The sequence below is a fragment of the Mustela nigripes genome, chromosome 14, assembly GCF_022355385.1.
Source record: "Mustela nigripes isolate SB6536 chromosome 14, MUSNIG.SB6536, whole genome shotgun sequence".
Classification (NCBI taxonomy): Eukaryota; Metazoa; Chordata; class Mammalia; order Carnivora; family Mustelidae; genus Mustela; species Mustela nigripes.
Window position 1 is genome coordinate 72,627,780 of NC_081570.1, and position 12,503 is coordinate 72,640,282.

Sequence of the window (12,503 nt, forward strand, 5' to 3'; positions counted from 1 at the left end):
TATGGTTTCACTTATTTGTGGAGTATAACAAATAGCATGGAGGTCATGGGGAGTTAGAGAGGAGAAGGGAGTTGGGGGAAATTGGAAGGTGAGGTGAACCATGAGAGACTATGGACTCTAAAAAACAATCTGAGGGGTTTGAATTGGCGGGTGGGTGGGAGGTTGGGGTACCAGGTGGTGGGTATTATAGAGGGCACGGATTGCATGGAGCACTGGGTGTGGTGAAAAAATAATGAATACTGTTATGCCGAAAATAAATAAAAAATAAATTAAAAAAAAAAAAAAAAGCTTTGCTTGACCTTCACTTTGTATCATTCTCGCTCCTTTAATCACGGACCCATTATTGGGGGACCTAATACTTGCTCCTTCTGTCTGCCAGCTATCACAGATTTTTATTGCCGCATTTATCACCTTGTATTCTAGAACTTCATAGGTCAACCTCCTTCACTGAACTATAGATTTCTTAAGGGCAAGCACTTTTTTTTTTATCTTCTAGCTTATCGCAAAGCAAATCCCCTGCAAAAATTCTGGGAACAAGTCTAAAGGCTGTATGACATGTATATATAGTCATAACTTATTTATCATGCTTTGTTTTATTGCACTACCAGATAATTGTGTTTTCTACAGATTGAAGGTTTATGGCAACCCTGCATTGAGCAAGTCTATTGTCACCATTTTCCTGACAGCATTTGCTGACTTCATGTCTCTGTTGTCACATTTTGGTAATTCTTGTAATCTTTAAAATTTGTTCTTACTATTGTATTTGTTACTATCATCTGTGATCAGTGAACTGTGATGTTAATATTGTAATGGGGGGGTGCAACATGAACTGTGCTCATATAAGACAGTAAACATAATAAATATTTTGCATGTTCTGGCTCCCCAAAGACTGACTGTCCTAACCATTCCTCCATCTCTCTCCACCTCCTCAGGCCTCCCTGTTCCCTGAGACACAACCAAAGTTGGGTTAGTCTAGTTAAGAACCCTATAAGGGCCTCTGGGTGTTCAAGTGAAAAGAAGAGTCACGTGTCTCTAACTTTAAATCAAAAGCTAGAAATTATCAAACTTAGTGAAGAAGGCATGTCAAAACCCAAGATAGGTTGAAAGCTACGGCTTTTTTTTTTTTTTAAAAGATGTATTTATTTATTTATTTGACAGAGATCACAAGTAGGCAGAGAGGCAGACAGAGAGAGAGGAAGAAGCAGGCTCCCTGCTGAGCAGAGAGACTCCCCCCACCCATGCAAGGCTTAATCTCAGGACCCTGGGATCATGATCTGAGCCAAAGGCAGATAACCCACTGAGCCACCCAGGCACCCCAAAAGCTCGGGCTCTGTGCTTAAGAGTTAGCAAAGTTGTGAACACAAAAGCAAAGTTTTTGAAAGAAATTAAAAGTGCTACTCCAGAGGACACACAAATGTTAAAAAGTAAAATAGCCTTATTGCTGATATGGAGAAAGTTTTAGTGGTCTGGATAGAAGGTCAAACCAGCCACAACACTCCCTTAAGCCAGAGCCTAAGCCAGACAAAGCAAGGCCCTAACTCTCTTCAATTCTGTAAAGGTGGAGAGAGGTGAGGAAGCTGCAGAAGAAAAGCTGGAAACTAGTAAATGTTGGTTCATGAGGTTTAAGGTAAGAAGCTCTTTCTATACTGTAAGAAGCAGCAAGTGTGGATGTAAAGCTGCAGCAAATTATCCGGAAGATCTAGGTAAGATAATTAATGAAGGCAGCTAGAGTAAACAACAGATTTTCAATGTAGATAAAACAGCCTTCTATTAGAATATGCCACCTAGGGCTTTTCATCTCTAGAGAGGTAAAGTTAATGCCTGGCTTCAAAGCTTCAAAGGACAGCTGCTTCTCTTGTTGGGGACTAATGCAGCTGGTGACTTTAACTTGAGTTTACGCTCATTTACCATTCTATACATCCTAAGACACTTATGGATTATGCTAAATCTACTTTTCCTGTGCTCTATAAATGGAACAATAGCCCAATGATGGCACATCTGTTTCCAGCATGATATACTGAATGTTTTAAGCCCACTGTTGGGACCTACTACTCAGAAGAAAACATTCCTTTCAAAATATTCCTGCTCACTGACAATGCACTTGATTACCCAAGAGCTCTGATGGAGATGTACAATGAAATTAATGTTGTTTTCATACCTTCCAACACAATATCTGCAGCCCATGGACTGAGAAATCATTTTGACTTTCAAGTATTACTATTTAAGAAATATATATCTTAAGGCTATACCAGCATCTGATGAATCTGGGCAAAGTAAATTAAAAACCTCTGGAATGGATTCACCATTTTAGATGCCATTAAGAACATTGGTGGAATGCCTGGCTGGCTCAGTACATAGAACATAATCTCAGGATTGTGAGTTCGAGCCCCATTTTGGATGTAGAGTTTAGTAAAAAATAAACAAACAAACAAATGAAAAACACAAAGAAACAAAAAAATTTGCGACTCATGAAAACTGGTCAAAATATCAACATTCACAGGAATTTGGAAGAAGTGGATTCCAACTCTCATGGATGACTTTGAGGGACTCAAAGTGGAGGAAGTAACTACAGATGTGGTAGAAACAGCAAGAGAACCAGAAGTAGAAGTGGGGCCTGAAGATGTGACTGAACTGTTGCAGTCTTGTGGATTAAGCATTGCTTCTTATGGATAAGCACAGAAAGTGATTTCTTGAGATGGAAACTACTGGTCAACATATTGTAAAAATGTTGAAATGACAAAAAAGGATTTAGAATATTACATAAACTTAGTTGGTAAAATAGAGGAGGGGTTTTGAGAGAACTGACTCCAATTTTGAAAGATGCTTTATTGTGGGTAAAATGCTATCCAACAGCATTGCATACCAGAGAGAAATCATTCGTGAAAGGAAGAATGGATCAAGGTGTCAAAATTCCTTGTTGTTTTATTTTAAGAAATTATCACAATCACCCCAAACCTTCAGCAACCACCACCCTGATCAATCAATAGCCATTGACATCAAGGCAAGGCCTTCCACCTCAAAAAAGATTATGACTCACTGAAAGCTCAGATGATGGTTAGCATTTTTTAGCAATATTTTGAATTAAAGTATGTACATGGTTTTTCAGACATCATTATATTGCACACTTAACAGACTGTAATATAGTATACACATAACTTTCATATGCCTTGGGAAATCCAAAAATTCATTTGAATTTATTGGGATATTCACTTTATTGCAGTGATCTGGAACTGAACCTGAAATATCTCCAAGGAATGGCTGTAATATGTTTCCCCAGATGAGACTGCTTATTCTCCCCAGTTATAAAAATCTAGTCTTCTGGATTGGAAAAGAATATTTTAATGAGAAATATGTGAGACTCTGGTTTTTGCACCGGAATTTTCACCATTTATTTCTAACAGTCTTCCACAGATAGAGGGCTTGACAGATGATGAGTTGGCCTCCTTACCAGGGAAAATTATGTGTCCTCAAAAGTACAGCATAGGGCTTGTAAATATTGTTTGGGAAGCAGAACAGGGTTTCTGCTTCATTCTGACACCTATTAGCTGTGGACTTTGAACAAGGTATTAAGTTTCAATTTTCTCATTTTTAAATGAATAAACATGTATTCATAGGGTTATCATGAGTATTAAATAGTCGACAGATTCAAAGAATGTCACATAGTGCTTGGTACATAGTAAATGCTTAGTAAATACTTTGAAAAGTTTAGAGGTATTATGCTCTATCATAGGTTCTGTTCACCAGAAAGATCCTGAGACAAGGATTTGGGTACAAGCGATTTACTAAGGAAATTCTTGAAGGAAAAAAAAGTAAGGGAGTAGGAGAAGCAGGACAGGGAAAGAATAAATCAAGCAGGTGTGCTGATTGAAGGTAAAATCTAGTGGAAGTGGTTTCAGGCTGATCCCACAGGGACCTTTAGTGTATATGTTACACTCTGGAATTTGTTTCAATCTGAAGCAGAGACACTGAGATTTTCATCTCTGCATCTGTTATTCACTGACTAAGGACCACCTGGGAGAATATAAGCTATCTCTGGTTGTCTGCATAAATGGACAAAGCAACTCCAGTAGCCTGATGACCCTTCTCCAGAGAAGAGTTGTCTCAGTGTGGGCAACTGAAAGCAAAAGCACCCTGATGCAGGGGGGAAGGAGTATTCAGGAACAGTAAAAGGAATATGAGGGCATTGGGAGAGAGCCCTGAGTATCTACCACCATACCCCAAGCTGTAACCAACCAGGCAAAATGTCATCACCTCTATGTCTTTCACTCTCCTAGTTATGTAAACGTGGACAATTTATTTAACATCTTCGATCTCTGTTTCACCATTTATAGAAGGAGAATGACAATACTATCTCAAAAGTGATTATGAAAATTATTGCAACAAAAACCATAAGAAACCTAGGAATAAACCTAACCAAAGGGGTGGAAAGACCTATACTGTGAAAACTATAAAACACCAATGAAAGAAATTGGAGATGACACAAAGAAATGTGAAAACATTCCATGCTCACGGTTTGGAAGATCAAACATTGTTAAAATGTCTATACTGCCCAAAGCAATCCACATTTAATGTAATCCCTTTCAAAATACCAACTGTATTTTTCACAGAGCTAGAACAATACTAAAATGTATATGAAGCCACATAAGACCTCAAATAGCCAAAGCAAACTTGAAAAAGAAAAGCAAAGCTGGAGGCATCACAGTTTCAGACTTCAAGTTATATTACAAAGCTGTAGTTACTGGCACAAAAATAGATACATAGATCAATAGGACAGAACAGAAAACCCAGAACTGAACCCACAACTATATGGTCAATTAATCTTTGACAAAGCAGGAAAGAACATCCAATTAGAAAAAGACAGTCTCTTCAACAAATGGTGTTGGGAAAACTAGATGGCTACATGTAAGAATGAAGCCGGACCACTTTCTTACACCAAACAGGAAAACAAATTCAAAATGGATTAAAGTCCTAAATGTGAGATCTGAAACCATAAAAATCCTAGAGGAGAACACAGGCAAAGAACACTACTTCTTTGACATTAGCCATAACAACTTCTTTCTAGATGTCTGAGGTAAGGAAAACAAAAGCAAAAATAAACTATTGGGATTTCATAAAAATAAAAACCTTCTGCACAGTGAAGGAAACAATCAGCAAAATTAAAAGGCAGCCTTTGGAATGGGAGAATATATTTGCAAATGACATATCAGATAAAGAGCTAGAAGGCAAAATCTATAAAGAACTTACCAAACTCAACACCCAAAAAATAAATAAACCAGTTAAGAAATGGGCAGAAGGTATGAACAGATATTTGTCCAAAGAAGATATACAGGTGGCAAATAGACAAATGAAAAAAATCCTCAACATCACCCATCATCATGGAAATACAAATCAAAAGATAGAGATACCACCTCATACCTGTCAGAATAGCTAAAATTAACACAGGAAACAACAGTTATTGGAGAGGATGTGGAAAAAGGGGAATCCTCCTACACTGTTTGTGGAAGTACAAACTGGTCCAGCCACTCTGGAAAACAGTATGAAAGTTTCTCAAAAAATTAAAAATACAATTGTACTATTATGTATTTACCCAAAAATATAAAAATACTAATTCAAAGGGATATATGCACCATGATGTTTATAGCAGCATTATCTATAATAGCCAAATTATGGAAAGAACCCAATGTCTATCAACTGATGAAGGATAAAGAAAATGTGGTATGTATATACAATGGAATATTACTGAGCAATAAAAAAGAATGAAATCTTGTCATCTGCAACAACATGGATGGAGCTAGAATGTATTATGTCAAGTGAAGTAAGTTAGAGAAAGATAAATACGACATGATTTCACTCATACGTGGAATTTAAGAAACAAAACAAATTAGCAAAGGGGGAAAAAAGAAAGCAGAGCGGTAGGCAAACCAAGAAACAGACTCTCGACTATAGAGAACAAATTGATGGCTGCCAAAAGGGAGGTGGGTGAGGAAATGGGTTAAAGAGGTGATGGGGATTAAAGAGTGTATTTGTTGTGATGAACACCAGGATTGTATGGAAGTACTGAATCACTGTATTGTACACCTGAAACCAATACTACACTGTATGTTAACTGAAATTTTGATTTAAAAAAAAACCTTCACAAAATTCAATGTAAATTAATGAAAATCAAATAAAAAATTTTAAATAAACCAATTCTCAAAAAGTAGCAGAGTATCTAAGCTAGAATGGGTACAGAACAAACATTAATTCTCCCTAATCTTACAGATTCACTCTATATAAGAAGAATGGAGTATAAAGATCACTTTGAACACATGAATTTGTAAGTACTTCCTTGTGGCATAAAATTCTTTGGACAAATTTTCTGTTGAAAGCAATTTTGTTCAAAGGATTTTTCTCCTTATGGCTCTTTCAATTCTTCTGATTACATGAAGAGAAATTCTTCAATTTAGGATTCTATTTTATAATATTTCTACAATATTCCACTAACCTTACAACTTCTAAAAAGAAAGGGGTGCCTTGGGCTCAGACTACAGCTAGTTAACAAATAGCAGCAGAAGCAGCAGCCGGGAAGAGTAAGGAGGGGCTGGCTCAGTCTTGGTGAGCAGGGAGGCATTAGAAGAGGTCATACTGGGCTAAAAGCTAGATGTCCCTGGTTTGGGCTTTGCCACTTACCTTCCTAGGACATGTGATGTCCTCTAAAACATCAGTGGTTCCACTACATGGTCTGTCACGTATCTTCCAGCACCCAAACTCTAATACATGGATATTCAAATCTCAAGTCCTAAATCCTGAAATCTGGAGGACTTCCTATGTATAAAATGTAGAGAAGTTCAGAGAAGTGAAATGACAGGCTGGATTAAGGTAGTAGAATTCAAGCTAGATATTGAAGAATAAGCAAGAACTAGAAAAATAAGTATGGTCTAGGGCATAAGAGTGGAAAGTAAAAATAATTTTTCATAAAATATGAAACCTTTTTGATTAGAGGGAAAGGTTTATTATAGATAGTATTAGGAAATAAAACTGTAAGTTATAAATTGACCAGAATGTGGTATATTCTGAGCAGCAAGAACAGAACTATGTCAATATAAGATAATGATAAGTTCTTGAAGAATTAGAGAAAGGGGTTCCTGGCTGGCTCAGTTGGTGAAACATGCAGCTCTTGATCTCAGGCTCATGAGTTCAAGCACCATGTTGGCTTGAACTCACATTATTGTTGGCTAAGTAATCTGTAAGAAAGCTTCCAAATTCCCTGGTTATGAGATGAACAATCCTTAAAAATTGAGGTGTTGGGGCGCCTGGGTGGCTCAGTGGGTTAAGCCGCTGCCTTCGGCTCAGGTCATGATCTCAGGGTCCTGGGATCGAGTCCCGCATCGGGCTCTCTGCTCGGCAGGGAGCCTGCTTCCCTCTCTCTCTCTCTCTGCCTGCCTCTCCATCTACTTGTGATTTCTCTCTGTCAAATAAATAAATAAAATCTTTAAAAAAAATTGAGGTGTTTATACCATTAGATTGATATTGTAAAGCAATCAGTTGAATGGGGCATAGTTCCCCAAAAGGGAGAGAAAATAGAATCATCTCCATCTGTACATCCCCATGGAAAGAATGCGTAGGAAAGCAGACTTCCCTTGATTATGTAAGACTATATAGCTGTTTACAACCATAAATACATCTCCTTATGGGTTTGGATATGCACATTTGGGAGTAAGGGCAGGAAGTTTAAGTATCACTTCGTGGAACAGAAAAAAATGTATTTGGAGTTCTAGGAATTTAACAATCCTGGAAGGAAAGAGTGAGAAGCAGAGAGTGATAGAAGGAAAGGGAGAACTAGGCACTAGTTAGAAAAAAATATATGAGATCCCCTTAATGGAGGCATGTCTCCAAGACATAAAAGAACATGTGATTTCACATTGTTCCCCACTTAATGTTTTGGGCTTTAAAGTAAAAAGCAAAAACAAAAAACAGTCATTTCCCTTTCAAAGACTGGAACTGTTTTGGAAATAGACATAGGAGTCAGACAGGTCACCAAAATATTGACTGTATCAGTGGTGAAGTTGGACTAATAAATATGACTTGACCTGAAGCCACAATTGGGATTTCTAATGCTTCTCTCCAAGTCTAGAATTCAGATACTTCCTCTGCCATCCCCCAAAACAGTAGCAAACACAGCCTGCAAAGTTACTTGACTAGGTGTGGAGAGAATCACAAACTCACATAAAATGAACACTAGTCATAAGGCAGGAGACTGGTTTCCAGATCTGGCTCCAGAAGGCAGGAATGAATCCAGACCCATGTGTGCTTAGCACAAAAAATTTAGAATAGAATATATATACTGTGGACTGGCAGATCCAAAGGAGAAGGAGGAAGAAATACCATTCCATCCAGGAAATAAAAAATGAAATCATAGACCATATGCCTGCCTCAGTGTAACAATCCAAATCCTCTTCCCATAAGGAAAAAAAAAATGCTATTATTCTCTTAGCATGTGATTGACTCATAATTTAAATATCCTATATGAAGAAACCTCTGTCACCATTGTGATCAGAAATCTCTTTCCCTGGATAACTCAGAGTTGTTCAGTGAAATTCCCAGAAAAGAGGAAAATCTGGGATGGGATGTTAAAAAGAAAGAAAGAACATCCAATTAGTATCCCATTTTCTTAACTTGACATTCAACCTGTGAGGAATACAAGGAATTTCTATCATTGACAAATTTAATGTGGGAAAAGAGAAATCTGTTTATTTTATAGCTTTACGGAAACAGTGTTACTCATTCAAATGTGAATACATCTTGGCTTAACACAGCCAATAAAATGTGTGTCAGAGATGGAATGAGACTAGGATAGGGAATTATTAACACAGTAAAGGTAAATTCTCCTGAGATCCTAAATGCACAGCCAAACAATTAATACTGCATAACAGAAAGTGTTATCCACTGGAATCAATTATTATTCAAATTTCACCAACTATTTTCCTTCTGGGGCTAAGATCTAAAAACTAAACTTTATAAAAACTGTATTTTGAAGTTTAGTATAGGCTTTTTAATATATATTAAATGTTTTATACAGAAACAATGCATAGTAATTATATTTACCAAAAAAATTACCAATTTTGCAGTATTGCTATATCAACCTGGAGATCTTACAAAAAAGTGAAATAAAAATTAATACCACCAAATCTGGAATGATTATATGATAATTAAGGACATGGGGAAGAGTCAAGCAAAAAGGCACCAGCATTATTGGCCCACATATCCCCAATCTGTATATAATCAAAGAGGAAACTAAAATTAAAAGCTATGTAATAATAAATGTCAACTATATCAATGAAATAAAATAGGCTATCTACAATGGAGTATGTTATGTTAAAACTGTGGGAAAAAAAACAAACAAACTTGTGAGACACAGCCAAAATAATATCCAATGTACTTGTTGTAGTATTTATTCATAAACAACAATAAAATAAAAATAAATTAGCCTACAATCAACATAAGAGGCTAGAAAAATAATTGCGTTATAAATCTAAAAATAATGGAAGCAATGACTAATAATAAAAGGAGTTAATGAAATAATGAGCATTACCACCAATAATAATCAAAAACAGCAAAAATAGTTTTGAAATGTATAATTTCTGGGGTTAGCAAAGGTATAGGGAGAAAACTTTGTCTTACGTCATATAATCCCTCAAATAGAAACATAAATACCTCTAACTGTTCACCAATGAGGGAACTCTTAAATGACAGTTAATCCATATTAAAAAATTATATTATTTAAAAGAACAAAAAAATAAAAATGGTAATAGGTAATTAAAAGAAGAGCTAATTCTACATGAACTACTATACACTAGGTTTCCTAACTTCATCCATGCACTTATCATCTTTAGGATTGCTGTCATGTTCATATACCCACTCTACAATTTTCTTAACATGTTTAAATATTTCTAAATATATGTTTACATTTTCTAAATATATGTTTAAATCTTAATATATGTTTATCTTGAATAAAGAAAAACCACCCTGCTTTTCTAACAGTAGTATCTGTGAAATCATATGTCAGTCAACGACTACATTTTTTCAAAATTCCTTGTCCCAGCAACAGATAAGCAAACCCAACCCTTTTGAATGCCCTACGTGAGCCTGTCTGCTTGAGCAGGATTTAATTTAGACCAATTTAGCAAAGTCCTTTCTGATTTGTGACCAGCCAGCTTCTGCAGAATGTCTATTCAGTCTGAGTTGATGGAGACAGTGGCCCTTGAGACTGAACCAGCCAAATGAAAATCTGTAAAGGCAGACTAGCAATAAGCAGAAATTGCTATGAGACACCAGAGCAGCCCCCTACCTTCCTTTTTATGAAGAGTATTATAAATTCTGTAAGGGATATAGATGGAAAATAAGTCAAGGGCATACATTTATCTCTAATTCCATGGGGGTCCTTTTGCAGGACCCGTGAAGCATCATTCCTTTCTGTGCCAGCAGGGACAAGTAGAGGGGGACTGTTACAAATACTCATCTATTTTCATGGAGCTGCATGTGCCCAGGTCTTACGGGGAGATTTTCCCAATCCCTCTGGCAAAGATGAAGCACCTTTCTTTTAATCTAACTCCAATTTTTATTGAGGGAGTAATAGCACCTCCTCAAATATCATGCAAATGCCAATGGGGATCTGAGTCCCTCAGGTTTCTCCAACTTTCAAAGGTTTTGGACAAACCTCTGTTTAGCCACTGTGATATGTCATTATTTGGGGTTAAAATGATAACCATTTACTAATTCAGTGAGTCCATCAGTCAAAAACAATTTTCTGAGCACAAACTCTACAGGATGGGTGTATACTTTGTTTATTTGAAGCCCCCAAGATAGAATTCAGGGAGAGGTAGAGGGCAATAGAAGAGAGGTCAGCAAGGGAACCAGGACAAGACTGCCTCAGATATATTTCTTAATGCTCAGCCCCTACCAACTCCAAATAATCACATTTCCATGGAGTTGCCAGCATAACAGCTCCATACTGTATCTTGTACAACATATTAGTTTCATAAATGTAAACTTATCTCATAATATTCCTGAGAAAATAGAGTGATGGTGTAGGATACTGCCTAAAAGGGCAAAGTCTAGACACATGTGATAAAATGCCTCTTGTAAGGATGTTACTTGTTCAGAATGCAACATAGTTACCCTCCTACTGAAACTCTTAATTTAAATATATTTTCTGGTCTTCTATTTCCAGTTCTCTGGGTTTCTGATGAGTACTGGTTCTTTTGTTTTAGAATTAGACATTATTTTATCCATCAGTACAGTTCCTAAGCTGACCCCCTTTCTCCCCTTTCTAAAAAAATCTTATATTATTTGTGTTGTGAAACCATATTGCTTTACCGTGGAGTAATTAAATCCATGGGCTTCAGGGTAAGAATGCTGCATTCAGATCCTGACTCTGCCATTTACTAGCTATGTGATCTTGGTAAGTTACTGAAACTATGTGCTGCAGTTTCCCCCACACATAAAATGAAGATAATATTCATACTGGGTGGCTCAGTGGGTTAAAGCCTCTGCCTTCGGTTCAGGTCATGATCCCATGGTCCTGGGATCGAGCCCCACATCAGGCTCTCTGCCCAGCAGGGAGCCTGCTTCCTCTTCTCTCTCTGCCTGCCTCTCTGCCTACTTGTGATCTCTCTGTCAAATAAATAAATTTTTTTTAAAAGATAATATTTATACTTAAGAGAGTTACAGTGAAGATTGAGAAATCTCTGCCCTAGTAAGCACTAAGTAAATGTTAACTATCAAAATTGCTCACTTTGCTTCAATAATAACTAGCATATACCACACTTTTTTTTTTAAGTGGGTGCAAGGCAAGATTTATTAAAGGCACTCTCCCTCGAAATTTCAGGGCTCAGGAGAAGGGGAGCCAAGAAAGTTGCGCTAAGAGGAGGTGGGCACCCACAGGCGAAGTTCCTCTACTCCGGAGAGGGGAGTGGGGGAAGTCGCACTCCCACACTCTTTTGATATACTTGCCTAAAAACACTCTATTCATTCTTTATGAACAGGATTTTTAAAAATTTACTTTAATAACTATCAAATCTTCCTTAATTTGTCTGTCTTTAAATTTTTAAGTTAGGGTGTGCCTGGGTGGTTGAGTTAGTTGGCAACCAACTCTTGATTTTGGCTCAGGTCATGATCTGGAGGATCCTGGGATTGAGTCCTTCCTTGGGCTCCATGCTCAATGGGGAGTCTGCTTGAGGATTCTTTCCCTTCTCCCTCTGGCCTGCTTGCATTCTCTCTCTCCCTTTCTCTCCCCCAGACATCCTTAAATTTTAAAATAAAATAAAATAAATTTTAGGTTAGGTTTCAAGGCCACCTTACCTCATTTGGTGTTATTTACATTTAATAATCTTATATTCTCTTCCATTAATTATACCCTTGGTGAATAATCTAAATATTTATTAATTCTCTCTGTAAAATGGAGTAACAACATTCCCATTATTGTTTCTATCCATTTAATTAGAAAATTTTATTGATTTTCACAC